The sequence below is a fragment of the Mycteria americana genome, chromosome 6 (genome assembly GCF_035582795.1).
Source record: "Mycteria americana isolate JAX WOST 10 ecotype Jacksonville Zoo and Gardens chromosome 6, USCA_MyAme_1.0, whole genome shotgun sequence".
Taxonomy (NCBI): domain Eukaryota; kingdom Metazoa; phylum Chordata; class Aves; order Ciconiiformes; family Ciconiidae; genus Mycteria; species Mycteria americana.
The window spans coordinates 20,736,376-20,753,527 of NC_134370.1; positions in this window are offsets into that span (position 1 = coordinate 20,736,376).

A 17,152-nucleotide genomic window follows, 5' to 3' on the forward strand; every position below is an offset into this window, starting at 1 on the left:
AGGCTTATTTAAGGCAATGAATGCAATAGCACTAGGCTGTTAGTGCCTACTAGCAGGCAAGGTGGTGCGCTGTCCATACTCAGCCTGCTTTCAATAGCAAGGTAATGATCTTAGTAGAAAGTTCTCTCCACTCAGCAGCTGCTCAGCTGGGGCATAGGTCTGCTGTTCTTTGCTCATCTCGCATATGCAGAGATGACCCTAGTTTGATTCAACATGTGGAAACAAGCCATAAAAACAGATCAACATACCTAAGTCAGAGGAAGGTACAAGAAGTATGTCACCCAAGAGCTGGATCATGATTTCTGCTGATGAAATGGCAATACAGCTCACTAGAAGACCCTCAGGCAAAGCTGAAGAAAGATGGGACGTGAACACACCATCCAGCACCCAATGCACATTCCTAAAGCAAGTGCTTAAGCCACAAGACTGCAATAAAAGTGTGGTTTAGTGTGTAGGCTAGTACTAGAAGTGACCTTTTCTCTGTGTTGCCAGAGAGAAATATGAGACCAGAGAAGGTTTTATGATAGCTTATAATCTCCCTATCACTTCTGTAGTGAGTGAGCAGGCAGGCGATTAAGTTTTAATTGAAAAATTGGAGGGAATGGGGGAAAAATATCAGAAAAAATAAATGCTCAAGTCAGCAAGTCCCATTAGTGACAGCAGCTAATGTTTCTAACATGAGCTTTAAATCCTTTGCCTCTCTCCAAAGCAAACATATTGTGCATCGTTCATAACACTCTTAATTGGAAATATTTAGCCATCCAAATAGTAGAAGTACATTCATTTATTTGCTCAGAGCCTGGATCAATATTAATCGGTCATCTTAGGGGAGATGTATTTAGTTTTCGTTTTAGAGATCACCTGCACGAAACAGTTTGAGTTTGTAAGCTGGGCATCTTGGTTTCCTGAAATCAGTCTCTGAAAAGAAGAAGCTGGCTGAAGGCACTAAGGTGTGTGATGGTGGGGAAAATGGATCAGGACTTCCCTGGCAGAGAAAGCACTGCTTCAGCACAGAGGGTCTGTCTGAAGCCACCTAAGACCTGGTCTCAGGAGGGCTGGCACCTGCTGGGGTGACAGGATTTGCTCTCCCATGTGTACAAATGGTGCGATGGTCTGCAGCCTCTGCTTTGGGCCGTGGGATGCACCTATGCACTCTTGATCCCAGGCTGTGGCTGTGCCCGTTGCTTCTCCAGGCCCCTCACTGCACCTGCCCCAAGTGTAACCCCAGGAGCAGTGCCCGGAGCTTCCTGGGTGCTGGGAGACTCTTGATGGCCTTGACCCACCACCTGGCTGAGTTATTGATCCACCCAGCTATTAACTGGGGAGAGATCGTGAACAATATGGTGATGTAAAAGAGGGGTAAGGCTTTCTTTAAAACATTAAAAAGAACTGCTGGCACTGGTGACAATAGGAAATTACATTTTCTGGGTAAAAGGAAAATTATGCATTCAGGCGTTCAAGTCCCTGGGAGGAGGGAGGCTAGTTAATGAGTGCATGTCGAAACATATCCACTGCCAGTGAAGACACATTTGAAGAAAATCCAAACACAGTAACCAAGCGGCTCAAATTTTTTCTTTCTAGGAACCAGCCCAAATCCAGCTCATGCCGGAGATCTTTTGCTGTCTGAGAGCAGCCTGTGTGAGATCCCAGCCCCTGTGCAACTACAAACCTCCCACCCGTGGTCCCTGCACTCATGGCTTCAGACCCCAGAGAGGAGTCCACTGTGGAAGGAGTTTCTCTGCATGGTTCATGTATGATGAGGGTGGTGGGGACTGGGGCCAGGGGTGGAGAAGAGAAAATACTGAGCTTGTCATAGGCTGTAGCCCCCCGATAGTCAAGGAGTTAACGTATTTTCAGTACTTTTGTGTTGGGTGACTCTTACATTATGAAATTACCAAGGAATTTAACAAGAAGGCTGCTTTTGCACTGAAAGTATACATGAGAAAACCTTGTCTTTTTAGCTTTGAGTTACAAGCTAATTTTTAACTCCAAATGGTCTTTTTTCCACTCACTCGTTCAGGAAATCTGGTGATTTTTCCCACCATCCTGGGGAACAGAACATGAAAAACTGGATATTCCTATGTTAATAAAGAAAAGAATATGACAAATGCAATTTCAAGCCATTTCACCCTCTCTGTGAATATTTTCACACTGTCCCTCTGGGCGCCCCAGCTCCAGATGGGGTTTGCATGCTGCTGCTGGGGCTCCTTATCGGTACTTGGCAGTACCGTTATCCAGGGTAAGGAGATGTATTTGCCATGGCAGCGGCTGTAAAGAGGAAAGTGCCTGTCCTGGGCAGAGACTGGCCTGTGATTCTCTGCTGATAAATAAACATCTCTGTTTCCCTTTTGCACTATGCAACTTGATGGTAAAGGTTTCAAAGAAAAGTTGAGCTGACATCAAAAAAAGTCTCTCCAAGGCAAATAAAGGGAGATTTATTTTCTTATTCAGGTTTCTCAAAGGCTCCTTCTCTGTGCCCTTTCTGTACGCAATTGTTTTCACCATTCAGGAATGCTTTCATTTAATGTCTGAAATAGCTTTTTGTATCTCCTGGTATCTTTTCTTAACCATAAAATAAACATTCTTTCCTTAACAGATCTAAGGATGTGTGGTTTGGGGCAGCATGTAAATAATTGATCCAGAATATAACTTTTTTGCTCATTGTACTATTAGACTTTGTTTTTCACTTGGCCACTCTCTATGTCCTGGTCTCCTCATAAAAATTTGGTCCGTATAATGCCGTAAAGATGTAATTTTGTGTTTAAGCCAAAGTAGTTACATCAGCTCAGCTTTTGTGGCGAGAATGTGACACCTTTTGTATTGGTACCACTTATCTCCCTCGTGTGCAGGGACAGAAATGGCAGTATGCGTTCCCTTACACTGGTATCAGGGCACCTGCGGTGGACGGGGCTGTATTCATGCAGGTCTGCTGGGATGGTTATGGGGGCAGGTAGAGAAATCTTTATTACCGAGTGGGATCTACTGCGGGATTATCTCACAGCTGCTTTGCCAGGTCCACGCTGCTCTTGGGAACGAGCTGCTGGGGAAGAAGGACCACAGGACAGATCTACTCTGATTGCAACTTTATGGCCTTCTCTGAAGTCTATTTTTTCTGAAGAAAACAACAAGCCATTCCCAGCCCTCTGGCACAAGCAGCTGCCACTAGCATTATTGAACAAGGCAGAGCGTGCCTCATGCTGCTGCTGATTTTTTCAATTTTTTTTTAAACTAGATAAATAAGATGTGGCTACACTGATGATGGGGCTTCAGTGTATTAAACTGTAGACACTGGTAGGCAGGGATGCCTGTCTGTGAGATGAATTCCTGCACAGTGATAATGGGTTATCAGGATTTCCTGCATGGCTGTGTGAATCGGGGCCATCTGTCAGCAGCTTTCTGCGGTGACAGGCTGATGCCGAAAAGACGGATGGAGGGAATCTGAAGCGAGAGACCTTCCCAGCTGTAGAGGAGGCTGAGCTGGATAGATTTACAGTCTGCCTCATTCTCTTTAGGAGTGATGCTTTCCTGAAATGTTTTTTACTCTGTACATGTGATATTTTGGCATTAGGTTGTTCCCCATGTACTGCATTAGCTGCTGGGAAAGAGAACTGCAGGGTCTCGGCTCAGGTAACCACTGTACGTCCTGGGCAGCTGTATCTCAAAACTTGCCTGAAGGGGGAAGGATGTTTTACCCCAATCCTAACTTTTGAAGACTGTGGAGAAGACAAATCAGGAAGAGGCAGAGGGACCTCACCCATTATCTGTAACAAGACAGATATTAAAGATATAGCTTAAAAGTAGCTGCCTTTTGCTCTGACAAGAGCTTATCAAAATATTTACTATATCCCCCTTAATGTACTTTTTGGTGATTCTCTGTGCTACCCTATGTAACTAATTTATTGCAATTCAAGTATGTCATTGTTGGTTTTGAACTCAAATGGTTTTAGTGGTGATTTATGTTTAAGAAATAGGAACTGCCTAGTTCTGGTGAGCTTTCCTACAACAACAAACCAGCCCAGGCAGTGCAGTCCTCATAATAATGCTCTTTTGTGGCAGTACAGATTAAAGGTCTGGCCTTTCTAAGATTTCTATGCTTTCTTTGTGGTACTGGAATTGCTGAAGATGAGGTGGTTTAAGGCTATAAGCAAGGCAGGGTCACTGGAGAAATGTATCTTTTATTAGGCGAAAGTCTTCAGTAACTGAAGGCTTGTCTAGTTTTTCCAGCTATGCCATTTAGTCTAATAAAAGATAGTGCCTCCCCTTCCAAACCTTTGTTGTGGACATTTTAAAACGGGGCTTACTTTTAAAGAAGCTGAAAAATTAGAGAGGATGCAGTGGAAAGCCACACATGCACTGCACAAAGCGGTCTGAGAGTTTGTGATTGCTTTGCAGTATGGGAATTGGAGAGCTCAAGCTACTTAGCACATCAAGAAAAAAAAAGAGGAGCCTTGCTCAGACGGGTAGGTGCCTTCATGGGAAGAGCTTACCCAGTTGTGAAGGGCTTTTTACTGTTGTGGAGTCACGGCAAGAACCACAGATGGAGATTAAATTTGAACTAGAAATAATGGCATTATTATTTTTTTATGGTACATTGCTTTCTATAAGCTTTCTTCTACGTTCAGCTTGCAGGCTCAATATGACAGTAACAAAATGAAAATATAGGACCCGTACATCACATTGACTGATCCTTTCCCCTCTTATAAAGAGTAACTCTACAAGTGAGTTAAAAGAGCATGGGATTAGCTCCAAAGAGTCTGAAGTCCTGCAGTGTCTCTGAGGCTAAGGAGGACACAGGGATTCCCAACTCTTTGTGTTTGCCATCCTCCTTCAGAGGTAATGAAATACCATACAGCCAGGCACATACTATAAATAATGAATGACCTAAAGAACCAGTTGGAGACCACTAAACACTGGAGGGATTTAATGGCTAGCCTAGGATTTAAGAGACCTGCATCATAAGATCTGCTCTGTCCAAAGGAGTTAGTAGCTCTTCTGTGAAGATAAATGCATTAAGGCTTGTAGGAAGCTCATGTGCTGCAAAGTGAAGGCCAGGTGCTTAAGAACTAATCAAAGGATGTGGATGTACAGGAAACAGGTTGGTGGCCGATGGGACAGGCTTTCAAGAGGATCCAAAGCCTTTCCCCTGCAAAAAGCAGAGTGAACATTTGTCTTACTGGCTGTTCAACAAACATTGTCCAAGCAGTTCTGGCGCAGCCACCCAACGTGCCTGTCCACCCTGCCACTAGCTCCTGCTTGCTTCTCAGTGCACTCGCTGCAGGTGGCCACACCGGCCTGGTGAGAGCATGGAAATCACGGGGAGAAACAGTGCAATACTGGCTGATGATTGAATAGCACCAGCCCGTAGTCTTGCGCCCAGTTAGCGAAGCCCAATTTAAAACCAATTCAAAGTGAAGCAAGAACAAGAGTGTGCACTTGCAAGTTTTTCCTCTCTTCCCTTTGATTGTTCCCTGCTTCTTGGTTTCCCTCATCCCCAGGATTATTTTGCTGTCAAAATAATCAAGGTCCTTTAGACCACACACATTAACAGCCTTGTGGAGAGAAAGCCGTTTGCCACCCACACGTCCCGAAGCAACCAAATTGTACCAAAAGGTCAGTGGCCCACTTAGGGACCCCCTTCCTTCTGGCTGTGAAGTTGGAAAGATGATATTGCCTGGCCCACTTGATTTGCTGAGGACCAGTAGTGCAATGGATAACGTGTCTGATTACAGAGAAGGGTGTCGGCAGGTCTCCCTGCCCCGGTTAAACTTTTGATGGTGGTATGAGGTGAAGTTCTTGCTGCTTGAAGATTTCGTCTGGGTGAGAGGGTTTGCAGGAGATCTTACCCAGGGAAGGAGGCTTTTGTAGACTCCATTTTGTGCATTTGCAGAGGGCATAAGCACCGAGGAGGAGGGGTGAGTTGCTCTTGGACCAGTTGGTAGCACGCAGCCCCGGCCCCCAGAGCAGCTCGTGCTGTGGCTGCAGCTCAGCCCCGGGCTCAGCTCTCCTGGGCTGTTATTTCCAGCCTGTTCGGGGAAGGTCTGATCCACAGCCTGCCGAAATCAGCGGGGGGCCCTCGCTGACTCCAGTGGGCGTGGATCAGGCTTGTGCTCACAGGTGCTGCCTCTGGTGAGGCTTCAGCACAGTTGTGGGGAGCTCAGAGAAACGGGGGCTGATAAAACAAGCCACAAAAACTGGCTTCCCGCTGGCCGTCTCCTGCCAGGCAGAGGCCTCTCTGCTGCTGGGCTTCTGTTAAGGGGTGTCAGGTGCCTGCTAATTACAGCTAATGAGGACCTTAATTGCCCTTCAGCACACGGCTGGCTGTTCAGGTTGCCGTGTGGCTGGGGGTGGGTGGTGTCTGTGTGTCTCCTTGCCCTGCTCTGGCCCACACACGTGGTGGGTACGGGGCAGGAGGCTTCCCCTGCCCTCAGCACGGGGGGCTCTGTGGGGAGGGGCTGTCCCAGACCCACAGCCCCAAGCGCATGCATGTGCCCCTGCCCTTCTGGCCTGCTCCCGTGCATCTGGGGGTCCCTGGATGTGGTAACCCTTCCTGCTGGCATCTGCCTCCTCTGCTCAGCCTGAGCACTCATGAAGGTGTCCTGGCAAGGTCCGTCCGGAGGGGGCTTTGGGTTTGTGCAGTGGCTGTTGTTGTGGGCTGTATGGGGCTGGCAGAAGGCAGAATCCTGGTGTTCTTGAGTTGTGAGGGGCTGGGAAGCCCCTGCTGACAGGCTGGGTCCCCCTGCCTTGCCGTGTGCCTGGTTTGCTTTGATCCAAATCGTCCTGCTTGGTCTGTGTGTTTGGGGGATGGAGCCAGGTGGGAAGAAGGTGCTTCCCACGCACAGGAGGGCAGGCCTTGGCGTGGACATGCTCTACTTACAAGCGTGCTGCCCCTCGCAACGTAGGAGCCAGGCTGTAACCCCGTCTCTTGTGTCAGTGTCTCTCCCCCTTCCCCCTGACTACCCGGCACCATGCCCGTGTGCCTCCCCTCCTCTCAGTTTTATGGCACATGTAGCTCCTCTCCTCCCACCTACGTGTCTGCACGCAGGCTGCATCCCTACCCTGAGAAAAACTGGGTCCGTGCCTCATCTTATGCAAAAGATGGTGCCTAGGTTCAGGTAAAATCCAGCTAGGCAAGGAGATGTATAGCATACTGCATATTTTAGAGAGTTGTGTTATACCCTAGAAGAAGCCTGGCTTCCCTCCTAACCATTTAACAAGTTAAAGTTACTGTATTCCAGTTTACCAGAGCAGTTGTCTTTCTCTTTACGAACAAAGGCAAAACCTCCCTTAAAGAGCTTAAGTCCCAGACTAAAGTTGCCCTTAGACTATTTACATTGAGCACATGGCCTTTTCTTTCCTGAAGGCAGCTGACGTGTAACCAGGATTTTATAAAAAGACCGTTACTGAACAGCCTAATGAGAGATAATGCATTTGTGTGTGTGTGCTTGGCTGTGTGACTCCAGGATAGCCGTGCTGGCTGGAGAGCATGGCTGTGGCTTAGACCTGGGTGTGATTTACCCTCAGCAAAACTGACTGGCTCCAGCAAAACGTCCTTGTCTGATTTCATATCAATTGAATGTGTTCTCAGAGACTTGTTGAAAACTGATGAGGTTTGGATTTAGTTTAACAGGACACAGCCAAGAGCATTTCAGCATTTTTAGCAGCATTTTTTTTGATTGCTAAGAAATTCTTTGAACCACCTAATCTGACTAGATGACTGAATTCTTTGGAGGAAAAAAAAAAAAGGCAAGTAGTAAATGGAAGGAAATGGGATCATTTCAACAGCTACCAGGTGGTGGGTTACAGGAGATCCAAATGCCCCTGTGTTACAGTCTGATGTACAGCAGGCAGTTTGGATGGTCCTGAGGGGAAAAGGCTGCAGGCCAAATTATGATTCTGGTCATGCTTGTGTAAGACTAGAAGAAGCCTTTCAGCCTGGAGAAGTTTAGAGAAATAGCTGTGCTTTGAGCAAGTCAAATGCACTCTTTCAAGAACCCTGTTTTACAGGCGAAATATTGCAAATGCCAAACTATAAAGCCTGTATTGAATCTTTGCTTTCCTGTAAAAGTGCCTCCTTCAGTCATGTTTTTAAGCCTCCTTTCAGCGGTTGGCAGGCCAGAACTGTGCTGGGGGGCTGTGCAATAGCCCAGTTGTAGTTCACTTCTGATCGGTGACATGGGGTGACACTGTTGTGACACATGGGCACAGGGGGAGGCATAAGCTTTTATGTGCTCTGAATGCGAGGCTCTGGGAGGAGTCTCAGCTGAGTGCACCTGCAAAATGCAGGGGCAGCTGAGCACCACAGCACAGAAAAGAAAGGGAAAATCTTCCCCACTGCAGAGATATCCCTTGCTGGAGAGCGGGATTGGCTAGCCCTGTAGCCCAGTTGGAGTTAGATCACCTGCTTCAGTCCCTTGTGTTAATCCTCCCGCCGATAACTCTTTTGAACTCATTCTGGGGCCCTTCCTGCTCTGGCATGGGTTCACTTCAATTTTTAACGCTTTCATTTCTACGGATGGCCCGTGGTTTCTGGCTTTGGTGTGTGCAGTTAGTGGAGGTAGCACTGGCAAAGTGCAGGGCAGGGCAGGAGTCTGTAAAGGCAGGTGCGTCTCTGCTCTCTGGAGGACCTAAGACAAGTCCCAGAATTGTTTGGTGCCTCAGATTTCCCATCTGTGGGATAGAAATTGAGGATGCAAGTGCGTCTATGTCACAGGTCATGTAATACACAGTTTCTTTTGGCAACATATAGCTGGTGCAGCTTAAGGCAGTACTGGATCACTGTGCTTAAGGCTGTGCTGGATCACTGAGAGCTAACATGAACGTGCCTGCAGTTAGGGAGCAGTTCCACAAGCCCTTTCTTAGGATGAACTCAGCCCATGAAAGCTTAGGTAAAGTTTGACCCTTGCATGTGGGTCAGCCTCTCTGAGCAGACATCTGACAACACACTGCAAAATGAAGCCAACCTGCTAAAGCAACTTCATTTGCTGCCGCCAAGGCAGACGGCAGGGATGGAGGGTACTCAAACTGGCAGAAAAGGTTGCACCCCAACATCTCTGAAGGCTTTTGGACACTGAACGGCCCATGGTTTCAGTGGGAGAGGGGTCCCAGCCTTATCTGGAGGTTGAGGACTCTGTGGCTGCTTCCTTCTCCCACAAGAAGCGTTTGAGCTCCTGCATATCTGCAGGAAATGAGAAAGCCCACAGCCTCTCTCAGCATAACCATCAGCATTGGCACTGACCCATAGCAGCTCACCCATTGTGGCTTGTGGGTAACAGCAAATTTTTTTTTAATGGCTGCCATATCCCAGAGCATCTTCAGGTTTCATGTGATCCTTGGCACGCCAGCAGGCTCTGAGCATCAGGGTGACGGTAACATGGACACATATCTTGGGAATGCCTTGTGACCATCCTGGCCCTCTGGCTGTGCTGGCTATTAAAGGAAGAACAAACAATTTAGCACGATAAAGTCAAAACTAGGTGACAAGCAAACAGCTGTCTGTGGACATCTGATCTGAGCAGCATGGGCCTCCCTTTCTGTGTTGCCCTGGGGCTTTGCACTCTGTCGTTGATAATTATGTTATGTTACGTGTAGATCTAGAAGCTGACCCTGTGTAACACGGCATAAAGCAATGCAGGGAATATATTGGGACAATGGGATGGATCCTAATCAGAAACATATGTAGAATACATTTGCTGCAGTCAAAACTGTCCTGTCTGGAGACATGCCTGTCAAAGGAGAAGGCAGCTCATTAAATGCTGAAGTATCCCTGGGTTTGTGGGTCCTGAAGCCTGAGAAATGCAGGACCTGAATTTCCCTGGCTTACAGCTGTGGAAATGGTGCAGAACAAAGAACTAGTACCCAGTTAGAACGGCAGGGAGAGGCTGGCATTGGGAATCGGACACCAGGACAAATGACCCTTGCACGACTGCATACTACTGTCGGTACTCAGGACCACAGCCATGGAAAGAATGTTTATTCCCTTTTGCCAGCCAGAGCGGGGGGAACTGTGAGACTAAGAAGTGATCCTCTTACTGCCCTCACCATCCTCATCGTGGACTTGCAGAACACCTTCACCAGGATTTGAACATCTGTGGGTCTATCTTTTAGAAGACAGAGCTTTTAAAAGCAAGAGAAGGTGCTTATGGTCAGAGGGATTCATACTGGCCATGCTTCCCTTTTATTCAGGTGATATAACCCCAGGCTGCTTCTGGGGAGTGTATGAGCTGTTTGGGCATGTTTCTTCCTCTAAATGACTCTTCTGGCAAAGAAAGCTGTGGTTTCCTGACTCTCAGGTTCAGGGGATTTTCAGCCAACATCATTCCGTTTAAGAAAAAGCAATTAGCAGCAAAAGCTTTACACCACTGTCCTGTGGAAAGTGAGTTTTCTCAGCTGTTTTCATTTCAGGGTAACATCTAGAATATGTACCGTGAAGAAGGATTTACAGCAGAGCAATGCTTAAAATGTCCCTATCCTACCAGCCACCAGAGCACTCTCAGACAGAACTGAGACCCGGCGTTGCTTTAAGAGAAGGGTAGCATCTCAGCAGGGGAGATGGGTCTCTCCAGAAGTGTGCCAGTGCAAAGTGCAGATCCTCGCATTTTGGAAACTGCATAGCAAGCTTTGGGTTAAGATCCTGAAGGTGATTAGTTTCATCACGGTGCTGTCTCTTGCCTCCTTTGAGCCCCCTGCCAGAAGCATGCACTGTTCCTTGAGCTGTTTTAATAGCCAAACTGTTGATGCTGTCTGTTACAAGTGATTGGTGTATCATTAGCCATGGGCTCAACTCTGCTCACAAACAGCTGTTTGGAAGTTTACTTCTCTTGAGAGCTCAAGCTCCTCCAATGCCACTCCTGGGCTAAAGGCAGTGTTCTTATAACTTAGCAAGTCCCCAAAAATCAATCCATAGAAGCCAGTGCTATTTTATCTATAACCTCACAACCCTTAGCTCAAGTGGCATCATTGCTTTAATTCACTTGCCATAGTGATTTTTCATATATTTAAAACTTCTGAGATAAGCAGACCTCAGATGCAGAGGTGACAACTTTGGATTATTTGTTGCATGGGGAGTGGGAAAGCATTGTCTTGGAAAATACTGCGTCTAAAAACTTGCTGGGCTATAGAATTGTGGGTTGTTTTTTAGTTTTTGGTGTCTGCTTTCAGAAGTTATTTTTTTGAAATGTATCACAGAACTATGAATAGATGAAGTGTGTGTGCACACACTCTGTATTTTATTGATTTAAACAGAATTCAGGGATTTAATTTCTTCTGTTGAGCTAAAGAGTTCCATGTTTGTGTAGTGGAGTTGCTACTGAATTGATCCACGCACATGGAGAGGACTTCTGGCTGTATAGGTAGCCCTGTAGGAGTTACTGCACTTCCATGGAAGTATTTGACCTGCCATTATATCAGATGTCTGCACAGCCTGGGCAATGTTCACCCTGATAAAGTATCTGGCTGGAAAAACAGTTCCTTTCCAGAGAAACCCAGGTGCATGGTAGTCTTAATTGAAATGAGAAGTACCATTTTCATGGAGCTTTAAAGATTTAAATTAGGGTATTATTTTATTTCAGAATGATTTCAAAATTAAATCCTTTATAAGGAAGGACACAGAAGCCACTGTGAATCGGTATCTAACTGTATTTACTCAGGAACAAAATCCTTTTCCTTGTCTCCAGGGGTTTTCCTATGTTCAACTGAAAGCACTTTGCAACTAGTCAGTTTTGGTTATTTAGACCTGGAAGCACTTTGCCACTCTTCAGAGTCATTGCTCTATGGTTACTTGGATTTTTAAACTCGTAGGACTTTTATATCCATTTTCATTATTTTTATGTTCATGCATTTCTTTATGCCACTAATACAGAAGAAAAAATTATGAAACATGTTACTAATGTACTGCTTAATAGTATGGAATTGGATAGGACTTTTTCAAATGGTTCTGACATTACGTATATCTTTCAAGGATGTGAATAAACCGTATGTTAACCATATGTTTCATCTGTTTCAAAGATGATTAAAAGAATTGTTAAGGAGTAAATAGTGTAATGAAATTAGCTTACAATATTGGTTCTGAAATGTATATGCAAGTATCGATAACAATATTCCTCAAATGCTCCTTAGGTGGAACTGAGAGTAGCTTTGATTTTATTTTTAGGGTATGGAGTATGATTTTTGCTGTTTGAGTGGCATCATTAATACAATGATTCATCCTTAGCTTTCTGTTTCCTCATTTTTACAGCTAGTAAAAAGAGTATCTTAATTAATCTAACACTTTCTTATTTGCTTATATTTGTTTGGAGTGTCCTAGGCCTTTCTGAAAGTCTCAGCTGAACACAAAGCCGTATTGTCTTGAGCGTGGGACAATCGAGAGAGACTGGTCTACAGGGGCTGGGCAGTGCAACGCGGGACCTCCTGTTAGCTGTGAATGAGCCTGTGCTAGAAGTGTGCCAGCGTGTCCCTGCGTCCCGGGTCGTTAGCTCTGCTGAGCATCAAGGGTCGTTGGCCAGAGCGCAGCACTGCGCTACCAGGCTTACCCTGCTCCCAGAAGTGCAGCTGGTTTCTCTGCCCAGGGCAGGCCTGTGATCTGCGGGTATACCCGTGTCCAGAGTTAGCACGGTAATAGACGATACCTCATGCGCAGTCACGATCCCTGCCCTGATGTCCTGATGTCAGGGATCCCTGCCCTGATGTCAGGGATCCCTGCCCTGATCCCTGCCCAGATGCAGTGAGCAGAAGCATTGCTAATTCACCTCTTACAGGTGTGAACCAATACAAAGAGGGGTTTCTTCAAGAGTAGAGCTGAGGACTGAGTCTGACTGTCTTAACAGCTGCATATTTGAAGCCGCAAACCAACCTTTCTTGTATCAGGGTCTCCTGTCTTATACCCTGTTCCCTACCTGTGGCTGGGACACAGTGTTACCAGCCTGAACGGCCACACATCTTTCCTTCTTGTCTCGGAGCGAGAGCACCTCCCTCATCCAGGGCTTCGAGCTGAGCTACCAACCTCTCCAAGCCATCGCAGATGTGCCCCAGGGTTTAGCTGGTGCGGTTGGACAGCATCCCTCGCTGCCACCGTGCCACCCTATAAGCTGCCTGTCGCAGGTCCTATCTGCCAGGTGGCAGGAAGCAATTACACACAGTGGTGTCGTGAAAGAAAGCGGGTAGGTGTGTAAAGGGGGAGCGACGGTGAGACTGCGGGCCTATTTACTATCCCCATTCGCTGGTAGCTCAGTGTATTCCCTTACTGAATATATGAATGCGACTGGGAGATGCCCGCTGTGCACTGGAGGGTAGGAGGTGAGCACTGCTCGGGAAAGCGCCTGGAGAGCGAGCACGCTGCTGAGCCAGAGGGGAAGCGGCAGGCAGCGGGTGACGGATCACAGGGCAGCCTCAGCAGAGTGTGAAGAGCGAAATAAGTAATCAGATCTGCCCCCAGAGCACCAGGGAAGAGAACAGACCACTCCAGTCCGAAAGAGATTTTGGCAGTATCACTAATGTGGGGCGGCCTCAGCAGCCTCTCTTCCTTGTGAACCTTCCCAGAGTGGCACGGAACGGAGCAAAAGAATCGTGCGCAGAGCAGTACCCCTCCTTATCCAGTCATCTCCAGCTATAAAACATCTTCTCTATCCTTTCTAACCTCTTTGCTGCCTCTCCTTTCCATGGCATGTCTAATTACTAGAGGACCCTGGATCTGACCGATTTTATTCCTAGTCTTGCCAATGCTCTGATCCTTCTCGTGGTCCTCCCACTACCGCATTTGCAACTGTTTTCCCTCTCCCCATTTTGTTCCTTGCTATTCATCCCTCTTTCTGTTAGCATACTGATGAGATTCCTACTGCCTGGTAGGCTTCTGTCTTTGCAGTAATGCAGCCATTTCAGCTGCCTTGGACTCTAGCGTACATTTTACTTGCGTGCCAATAAGCTTATGGGATGAACTTATATTGACACAAGACATAGAGCCAGGAGCTTGTGGTGACATATACGAGTTGGCATTAAACCCTCATGTGTGTAACACTCGTGGGTGTCAGCTGCAGAGCAGAGAAAGTACTTTCTTCATTTCTAGTTTTACCTAGACAACTTCTCAAAGCAACCCACCTTTCAGGTTGCAACCCCCCATTTTCACTTTTCAAACAAAATACATTTTCTGTCCTTCATGGAAAAACAGATCCATCAAAGAGATGTTTTTTACCAAAGAAAATGAACCCTGTTATTATTTCTGTGTCATGGAGGAGAAACCTGGGGCACAAAGAGGCTGAATTACAGTGAAAATGCTGAAAGCCTCAGTCCCTGCCCTCTGCTAGGTAAACCACTTTGCCTCACAGAGCTCTCATGTTTTTATGTGTTTACATTTCTTTGAGGAAGAACTTTTTTTAAGTAGCCAGAAGTATAGGGATATTTTTGCAGATGGAAAGGTGTTGAGCTTAAGGTTTTACATGTCTGCTCTTTATGCATCTTCTATAGCAGGTCAAATATTTTTTTTCTTCATAAAAATTTAATACAGAAAAATTAATGAGGAGCTAGCTAGTGAAATGATACAGTAACCGTAGCCAGGCTAAAAGTGAGTTGTCAGCTCTGGACCTTCCCAGTCCAATAGGTAATTGCAGAACTGTGTGAGCGAGGTACAAAGGGAGGCTCTGAAAGGTTCAAAGAGATTTATAGAATATTTCAGACCACAAAAACACATGAAACAAAGTCCAAAAGGTTCCAGAAACAGGACAAGAGGGGCCTGCTGTCAGAAGCAGCTTGTCATATAGTTATGATTTACCGTCCTCTCCCAAGCGATCTGTACAATCTCTGTCAGCAACATGGCAAACAAATAACATTCAGGGGGCTTGAGATGAGTGTTTGGGAGAGAAGGCAGCAGTGACAATGACCACCGCAAACTTAGGCAGGGAAGTCTCTGCAGAGCTCTTTCTGAGCAGAAAGCACAGAACACTCTTTTCACCTCTTTCTTTTCACTGTGAAAGGACAAACCTGGGTCAAGTAAAGGAAATATCCAAAAATAACAAGAATTTAACTTTGAAGTTATTCAAAGCCTACTAGGGAATTTAGATAGTAGTTAAAATTAATGGCATGGTGCATCTAAATCCCCACTGTAACTTTGAAAATCCCAGTCTAAAATTTTCAAAGCCATCCCCTTCTCCATTTCCAAGTGTCATTTGTTTCTCCTTCTAGCCAGACATGGACTCGATCTTTAACATGATTTGTATGTGAAGCGAAAGTCAGGTCTGTTTAGATTGAGTACTTTGGGCTAACACTTCCATCTCTGCAGCTTTCAAAACAACAAGAGTCTATAAACTGGTTTGCTTATGATCTTCCCCCATGCACACTGCAGGCTGCATAGGAGATTTCAATTAATGCTAATAACATGAAGGTTTGAAATGCATATTTGTTTTTTCTTGACGTAATTTGAAATGAGGAAAATTATCCAGATAATCTGTAATTTTTTAAAACAAAACAAACTCACTGGGGTTTCTTTAGGGTTTTTGGGTTTTGTTTTGTTTGGTTTTGGGGTTTTTGTTGTTTTTGGGGTTTTTTTGTTAAGTGAACTCCAGTTCAGAAACTAGTAACTGAACAGACTCATAAATTCTGAAAAAGTCTATTCTGTGCCTGCAGAGCTGGTGCTATATGCTTGGCCAGGAGACCCTAGACTTTTCACAATAGCTCATCTCACTTAAGAACAGATATTAATTATAACATTAAAAATAATCTAGCAAAGCATCCTCCTTTATTTATGGCTCATCCACCGGTATGTTTGCACTGGTGGATAGCTTGACCCAGGGGTGTGTGTGTATGTGTTTTTTGTGTGGTGGTTTGGGTTTTTTTTTGAGAGAGGCTTCTGCATTTGGATATCAAGGCATTGTTGTCATATCACCAGCAGTGCTGCTCTGCTCCATGTGTGCTCCTCCACATCCGCTCCCCACAAGCACTACCTGCCTGCCTGTTTGTTGACGATGTATCTCCCCATACTGAATTCCTCCTTCCACATTCCCTGCATCCTTTCTCTCTGCCCTCCCTCCTCGTTCTGTCCTTCTCTTCACGCCTGTTCTTTCCTTTGTCTTTCTGCACCTTATTCTATTCTCAAGCATCCTATTCCAAGTCCTCTTTCATCCAAACCCCTTTTTCTAAATCCTGGACTTCTTGTCTCAGTCTCAGCCTTCTCAGAGATCTGTCATCGCTCTCTTATTTCCAGGAAACCTTTCTTTTCAAGCCAGCTTCCTTCTGCTAGCAGGGAGGTATATTCCCATCTGCACCTATGAATGAGTCACAAAATGCCCAAGAGAGAACAGGGAACTAGAACTGCTCCAGGACTGCAAATTCACACGCCTAGCTGTACTGTCAGCTCTTTGCCCCGGCTTGCTGTCATCCCGTCTGCCTGTGCTCCCAGGCAGTCCTGTCAGCCACGCTCCACGTCGAAGAGCAGGTATCATTGACTGTAGGCTTGACTGAATGATGATCAACAGCAGGAAGGAGGGACTTGAGGACATAGGCAGCCTTGTGACTTGACTTTGATCTTTATAAGGACTCTACTGATGTTTCCAAGGGAGAAACCTTACTCCTCCCAGGAAAACTCCAGGAGGAGAGCCCTGTTTTCCCTGATGGCTCCTTTTCCCTCTGTGGAAGAGGAAAACCCCACTCTCCTCCTAGATTTCCAAGCAGGTGCTAATAGCCAGCTCCAGAGAGCACATTCAGCACTTTAAAGGTGGATACATCACTAACGTCCCTGCTTTCTTGCTGTCCTGCAGCACATTTCCCTTGTGGCACCGAAAGCCTTTGTGGGGAGAAAGCTGGAGTTGCTAATCCCTTTTGGAAGTAAGGTTGGTAGGTGCAGTCTCAGCATTCCTGTCACCAGTCTGAGGTGAGGGCAGGGACTGAGCAGCTGACAGGACCCATGCCGGTTGATTAACAGTGCAGCATGTGTGAGATTCCTTGGCACAGTGCAAGGTTACTGAGAAGCTGGGCTGCCTCCCAAACTTGCCCCCAGCAGAATTGGCAGATCACGTAGCTAGTTTCACTTTCAAGCACTTGGCCAGACAAAACCCACCCCTTCTGCATCCCTCAGCTCCCCTGTACTTGGCTTTGGACTAGGTTTGTTCAGTGTGTTGGCTGCCTCCCCATCCATGCATTCACAGGGTTTGAGGCAGGGTGGAGTGTGTAT